The 7,758-nt window shown below is 38.9% G+C and overlaps 1 protein-coding gene across 2 annotated transcripts in view; it reads left to right on the forward strand.

Annotated features, from left to right (window-relative positions):
• Positions 1-7,758, forward strand: part of WAPL (WAPL cohesin release factor) — a 134,875-nt gene that overhangs the window by 1,272 nt on the left and 125,845 nt on the right. For both annotated transcript variants that reach the window (XM_077183320.1, XM_077183319.1), the window contains exon 2: positions 5,098-5,225. The gene's annotated coding sequence lies outside the window, so the exon portion shown is untranslated. The remainder of the gene's footprint in view (positions 1-5,097; positions 5,226-7,758) is intronic.

Consider the following 7,758-nt stretch of genomic DNA (forward strand, 5'->3'; position numbering starts at 1 on the left):
TTATGGAACCTCAAGTCTCTTTACACTTCAAGTCCAATGTACAGGATGCGTAGACAAGGCCAGGAAAAATTGATCTAAATTATTTCTATATTTATCTTTGGCCAAAATTCATATTCATATGGATCACCACTTAATAGTAGTTGCAAAAATATTCCACTGACAAGTTGGCTTAAATCGCCAATGGAAACATTTCACCTCATCTTGTGATGAGGTGAGCAACCTCATAAAGTAGCATATTTGGTGATTTAGGCTGGAAAACATGATCCAGATGGTGGGAAATTATGTTTATTTTATGATGTTCTGTTAGATTATCCCATTCTATGTGTGATAGAAAAAAAAATCATATTTAGATTTAAGGACTTATACCTGAGCCTTTCCAAGGCATTCAGTAACATGATTTTCTGCTCCCTGGTAAAAGTATCAGCAAGGATGACTGGGAAGTGGCCAATAATCCTGTTCTGATGAGTGGTGGATCAATTTTGCTCCAGACTTTGTTTTGTTTGAAACAGGATGAAATAGACTTGTATGTTTCTCCATGCGTCACTCAGGGCTGGGGAACTTAAAAGTATGGGAGCTCTATCTGCTCCGCACTCTGAAAGAGCCTGCAGACTTGTTCCCAGAAACTTGTGCCTGCCATTTGGAGGGACAAAATCCTCTGTCCCATTTTTCTAGAAAGCACTAGTGGCAGTATTAAACACGTATTTTAAGTGATGTTTCAGAAATACGGCCTTGGAATAAGTTCCCTGAAACACCATTGGGGTCACCACTTATGAAAAGCTGAGCACTGAGACTGCACTGGCTGGGCCATCTTGTGCAAACAATCCTATTTGCTTTCTGGAAAGTAGCTTACTGGTAGATTTAGCTGTCTGATTTAGCTGTTCCTCAGTGACTCACTCAGTGTGATTTGCTTTTGACCCATGAGTTTCCTTCCAGCCTGGTCAAGTTCCTTTACTGGAGAATTCAGATAGTTCTGTCAAGGGCTAATTTTCTGCAAGTCTTTCTCCTGGCCTTTTATCCTTTCTTCTAATCACAATCTGATCTTCCAAACTATTTTGTCAGCTGTTCAGCCTCAGATCAGTCTCAGAAACATTGTTTTTCTTGTAAATAGGCCCCTTATTTTCCATCAATTTCTGCAGTATGGTTTCATAAGGTTTATCAGGTACTTTAGTAAGCTGTCTGCACAGTTTATTTGCAGTAATTTTAAACTGATGGTGCAACCACCAGGGATGGAAATTTAAAAGAATGACTGCTACCCAACAAGGCTGGCCTCCTCAGGTACTGAGTGGCACCTCACCAATGATGATATTAGGAAAATTATCAAGTAAAGTGCAGACATTGCAGCTCAAAGTATGGATGAGATTTCTCTGGAATAATGCTTTTGACATCTCATCTCCCAGCTGAAGGGATTCTGAGTTCAGAAATAAACTAGTGATGAGTGCCTTTCTGAGAGCCCCTACTGAGGAACAAGTATGGAAGAAGATAGTGCCTTTGGTTTGGATGGGCTGTGTAGCTGTTAATTCTCTGTGGCAACACTGATGTGACTGTTCAGACAGAAGTGCTAGCATTCAGAGGAGTGCAGATCTGGCCTGCACTTGCACTGTCATTTACCCAAACTGTAAAAGCTCCAGCTCTGAATGAGACTGTTCCATTTGTGATAGCTTAGCAGTTCTGTTTTTCTCAGTTCTTTGCACATGCTGTGTAAGGGGGCTGGAGAGTCAGTGGTTTGTTCCTTCTGTCACTGGCAAATAAATGGGCAATTTACAAAACAACTCACAGTTTTCAATTCCCTTCTGACTAAAGACTAGGAGGAATTTCTTTAAAATTAGCACTTTAGATATGTCCAGTTAACAGTCTGATTCATGTGGAATTGTGTTCTGGCATTGGCAAAAAAGCTGCCAAAGGAATCCAATACTTTGGATCTCCAAAATTATTTTCTTTTTGCAGAAAATCTTAGGAACATATAGCAAGCACAGCTCAGATGAGGATCATATTTTTGGTGACTTTACTTTAGTAATTTTATCCTTGTAAGATAGAGATTCATCATTCCTGTTTTCAGTCTTACCTTAGTAATATTGCAGGCTTCCTAGCGTTGCCCACATATAAGAGCAAACAAACATGCAAACAAAAGAATCAAAATATAAAGCTGTTGCATACAGTTCAATAGAATTGTGAGTTGCAATTCTAGAGTGTTGCTCAAACATGCAAAAGAAGGCTCTCCACATGATAACCTCCTTGGACTGTTCCTATCGTTTCCCTGGGCTATATTATTAGCATAACATTCCTGGTACAGGATGAAAACAGAGTTATGGCAGTAGATAATTCAAGAGGGACTATCAGCAGGATGATCCCCAGAAATGCTGCTTGACTTATAACCCTCACCACTTTCATGCTAAATTTGAGCTAATCTGGCCCCAAAATGTCAGCACAAATGTCTAGTGCACTGATTTTAGATAGAAGAGAATCTGGAATTCTCTTAAAAATTAATATTTTCAGTTAGTTTGGCTAAATAAATGTTGTCCTCTTAATTCTAACTCATTGTTTAACTGTAAATACTCAGCTGCAAATGCAGGCTCTTTGTATAAAGGGAAAGGTGAATCTCTTCCCACTTGTTTCCTTTGGTATTTCTCTGCATCTCTCCATTGAAGATTCATTAATCCATCATTGCATCTTTCTTACAACAGGTACTGTTAATTTTCTGTTGGAGTATGCAGAACCTTCCTGGACTTGCCTTGCAGCACTCCAAGAGTAAATGATTTGACCTTTTACAGATAACCTTGGGTACTGTGCTAAATCAAATTGCCCAACGCACAGAAGGAGTTAAGGCCCTACTCTGACTCAGAACTATGTTTGATACTTACCACAAAGCAGTGTCAGCTGAGTAGCAGTCTTGTTCAGTTTGATTACTTGGTGCCTTGAGCTGATGATTTTTTCAGTTGTGCCCATTGATTCATTGAAGCAGTTTTCATTGGGATGTCTGAAAAGTGGGATAATTTTTTCTGGGGAAACTATGAGCTAAGTTTAACTTAGCTGCTGCTGGAGCCTGAGTGCTGGTATATGTTTTTCTGCTTTCTGGCATCTCAGTGCCCAGCCTTGAAGAAAGATGAAGAATATCTTGATGGTCAGGTGCTAAATATACAACTCACTAGATGGTAACTGAGCAATCAGCTCTGTCCTTGCACAATGTTTTCAGGCAGTAAGCAGAGCGAAGGACTAATAAAGAAAGGCACACCATGTCAAGAAAATGTTCTAGACTGTATCTGTACAATCCCAATAAGTAAAATAAATTTATTTTGTAGCTTTATTGGCAGTTTCAGTAATTCAAAGTTTGTTTAGGGCCAGCTAAGCTTTCCAGCTGAGTTTCAGTGGGCTCTGGGAGAACAAGTGTTATACAAATTCAGGATTCTATTGTATAAGTAACCTGTTTCAATTCCCCCATTAATTAAAACAGTGCATGAGTTAACAAGAATAGAACTCCCAGACAAGTCAACAGGAATGTCTTATTCTTTATTCCATTTCTATTATTTTTTTTCAGCCCTTTCCTTTACATGCTTGATATAAGTTGTAGAGGGAAGAGAATAAAACTTTCAGTGATGAGCTTTTTTCCTCTTATGAGCTCTTTCAAGTTTAGATCAAGTAAACTAGTAACAGTCAAATTTTACTGAAGTCAAATAATTCTGCTGGAACTAAGCCACTAGCTCTTGGAAGGAGGAAGCAGAGAAAGACAAGTGCCTGCAAGTTAGTCACATGTTGAAACAGAAACATTATGGGATCCTCTTGACTTGTCAAATCAACCAAAATTTTGAGTGTACTGTGGTGTAATTTGCACTTTATACGTAATAGCTGTGAGTGTTGCATTTGGGACTTCCAAAGATTGTCAGTTGTTGAAGTTCAACTGAATGTCCCTTGGACCACCAGAATCCTTTTTCAAATTTCTGTCTCCAGTCATGACATACAAAACTGGAGAATAAATATTAGTATTGTGAAAATCTTAAGCAAGTAGTCACAAAGATACAAAGTGCTTAGTAGAAGATGTTGCTTTATTGGCACTGGACTTTTTGGGTTTTAGCTGAAAGATTCAGGATTAATTTATGATCCTCATGAAGTTGTTTAATTACCATGATTTTCTGTTCAGAGAATTCCCCTTAAGTAGTGGATGAGAAACCCAGTTCCCATCAGGATCCACCCTGTAAGGCTGAATTCTCGAAATCCTTTTGCTGTAAGTCTTTATGGTATTGTGCCATTCCTATTTGTATGGCTTTTCTGGTAAGACATCTGGCCTTGGTCATCTTTTGGCTAAAGAAACGCCCTGATCCTAAACCCCAAATCCTGGGTTTCCCAGAGATGGATTCCAGTGATGCTGGACAGTCAGCTGTGTTATTTTGAAAACTCCTGAAGTAATTTTGTTTTTCCAAGCTGGAATTCAGGCAGCTCACTCTGTTGCCATGTTCATGAATTGCTCTAAGAAGCAGTTGTCTTTGTACTGTGCCCCAGTGAAAATGGAGCAGGTTCATGGGATGAAGATGGGACTCTTTCAGGAAACAGCACAATGAAGGGAAACTGCAAAGTGCAGCTCGTAATACGTGCTGTGGCCTCCTTGGCCCTGTCTCTGGAATCATTATGGTCTGGCTCCTGCATGTGAGGAAAATCAAGGAGTCAGTGAAAGCAGCAAGGAGAAATCTGACACAAGATGGTAACTCTGAGTCCCTTTTCTGACCCACAAACAGAAAGAGAAGATGCCTGTTCGATATTACTGTTTTTCAACATTTTTGTATTCCCTGATTTATTTGCAGTTATTTTATTTTGATGCAGTGCTAACGGGTATCCTTAATTGTGTTTTCTTATTTTCCTTCTTTTGCCTTTGGTCATAGTCTACCATCACAGTTTGGGTAAAACAAGAATTAAAGTGGGTGTGATTTATTGAAATGGAGTTTCACATCATGTTTCATGAAATTTACATGGTTCTAATTTCTTCAGGTGAAAAAAACCTGGTCTCTACAGTGCCTAAAGAGAGCAGCTCTTTGTGTGAAACTTACTTCTCATCTAACTGAACATAATGATCCTGAACCTGAAAGGCTGGTGTGGCTTTTTCTTTTTCAGAGGAATGATTTTCAAAAGGAATCCATGCAGTGAACATGATGAACCACCAATCTGCCTGATGCTACTACCCCAACTCTGTCCTTCATCAGATTAAGTTCTCTTCTTACTTCACTGGGCAGCAGCAGAAAGTGAGTTTTAACAAGTGCATCTGGAAAATAGAACTTCGAATAAGATCTATCAATACACATTAAGGGTTCTGCCATGTGCTTCTGTTACTCAGAGGCTTCAGCTGAGGACAGCAGCATCAAAAGGATTTATATTTTTAAATCACAGTTGGAGGGTTATTATAAACCCAGACTCCATCTGTTTACATGTTAAGGTGGAAGCATAAATAGTTCCTTTAAAACCCAGGAGGGAGGTGTGTTTAATTAATGCTGGTTTTGCCACCTGAGGGCATTGGGGCTGCTTGCAAGGGGGTACTAGAAGTGTGAACTACTAAAAATGGGAAGATGGTGGTACTGCTGGGAGGGCTTGAAAGCAGGACTGTCCATAGAATGAGTGTCAAGGAATGCTCGAGTGCAGAACCTGGCAGGTAGAGGAGCTGAGTCCTGATCAAGAGATCAGGGTTTGAAAGGGAAGTGGGGGGACAAACAGCTATTTCTTAGCAGCTTCGTGGAAAATGTAAGCAAGGGCCTTCCCTCTGGCAGGGTGGGTTAACTAGAAAAGAGTTGACTTGTCCTTCATTGCTGGAAGTGGGGAAAAGGAGAAGAATCTCTTAAGAGATGTGGGCTGAGCTAAGCAGGATTTCTGCAGTCTGCACAAGAGGATGAAGGTGAGCAGTGACACTGGGAAAGAACCTGTAAGTTTAGATCTGAAACTTTTTGTCTAAAAGAAAACCAATTTTTCTTTATTTTTAAACCTCTCTTTCTTCTTTTCCTGTTTCTTTAAAAGTAAATTTGCATAACATATCTAATATAGAAAAATTAGGGAAGAGGTATTACTGAAAACATTGTCCTATGTTTTATTCTATAGTTATGTGTTTGTAACCATGACCAGTCTAGTGTATGTTAATACTGCTGGGATCCTGATGAGAATGGATTTCCTTCAAGTCACAGGTCAGCACTGGACAGTTACCCTAGAGATTCTGGCATGCTGTGACAGTAGCCACATGCTCCAGCCACTAGAAATGCTTCTATAAGCTTTTAAGAGTATAGTCTTACTCTTGCCTTCTTTCCTTCCTTTCATGGTGAGCCTCACTTTATTCTTAGCAGTTCTTGGAGTTCAAGCTTTGATGAATTGTCCTATTTAAAATCCTTTTATATTAATGGAGCTCTTTTGTGAAAGAGCTCCATTAATATAAAAGCATTAATATAAGAGCATGAAAGTAGAAGTTGGTCTTGAAATTGTAACTCATGTCTGGACAGGGCAGAAACAACTATCTGTTGGTCAGAGCCAGCTAAACCATACAGTATTCACTGATTTTCATTCTAGGCCACGTTCAGGGAAGTTTGTGGAAATCTTGTTGGTTTGATTTTGTAGTGCTTCACCCAGCTTATGTTTCCCTTGTTTCCTGGATGACACTGCTGGTCAAGGATTCCCTTCTTCCCTGAACAATTTCTGCCCCATTCAAAGAGCCGAAAACCCTAAAAACAGTTCTACCACCTGTTTGACTTTGCTCACTTCCAGGGACAAACCTTTATATTTCATGTAGGGGTTTTGATCAAAAACATGCACACAATTGCATGCTACATATTTTTTTAGTTACAACTTAACAATAAAATGCCTGATTCTACTTCGCTTACATTACCTGTAAATAACAACTGAAGTCTGTGTGGTGAGCATCTGTAAATTATTTCTGTTGAGAAAAAGAATGCCTATGCATCCTTTATCCCCTTCAGTAACAATCTGTGTCTTTCATATGTGATAGTGTAGTCTAGATGTTTTGATAACTGCACAGTAGAGGAAGAAAATGTAAATAAAATAAATGGAAAAAAATTCTGTTTCCAGTTGTGAATCTTGGAACAAACTGTAAAAGCTAGTTGAGAGTAGCCACATGATGATGAAGAGCATATTACCTCCATTTCAGGCAGAAATACTCAGATATGAGAAGATTAGGTAATCTTCCCAAGGTCACACAGAAAACATGGAAAAAGGAAAAAATAGAATCTTGAACTTCCAATTCAAACTTGTATTTATTTTTTCAGGACTGTCATTCCTCCTCTTGGTAAGGGTTTGCTATACCTAAGTGCTTGCTGCTTTCTACATCAAATCAAATTCACAACTCAGCTCACCTATCAGTATTAGCCTTGGCTTTAAAAAATCTGAAACTTAGAAAAATATTAATGTAAAGTTCCATGGCGTTAGCAGCAAATACTAGTCTGGAAAAATATTTTTAAAATTCACTAACTTTTAGTACTGACCTAACATACCCTTAACTCCTTCATTTCACTTGTGTGTCCTGAGGGGTTGTGTAAGTATTTATGCATATGATTAACTTTAGGTATCTGAAAAACTTAATAAGAAAGCAGTTTGACCAGTTTCACAGCAAAGGGTGCATCTGGGTGTGTTTAATACATTTTTGAAGTACTGAAGCTTTTGAGGGAAATGCTGTTACATTACAGGTACAGTCACTTTCTTTGTAACCTTTCAGGCATGGCACTGTGTGGAAGGGTATAGATTTTCCTTTTTATTTTTCTAGTCAGTGGAAAACATTGCAGCAAT

The sequence above is a fragment of the Agelaius phoeniceus genome, chromosome 9 (genome assembly GCF_051311805.1).
Source record: "Agelaius phoeniceus isolate bAgePho1 chromosome 9, bAgePho1.hap1, whole genome shotgun sequence".
In the NCBI taxonomy this organism is placed as follows: Eukaryota; Metazoa; Chordata; class Aves; order Passeriformes; family Icteridae; genus Agelaius; species Agelaius phoeniceus.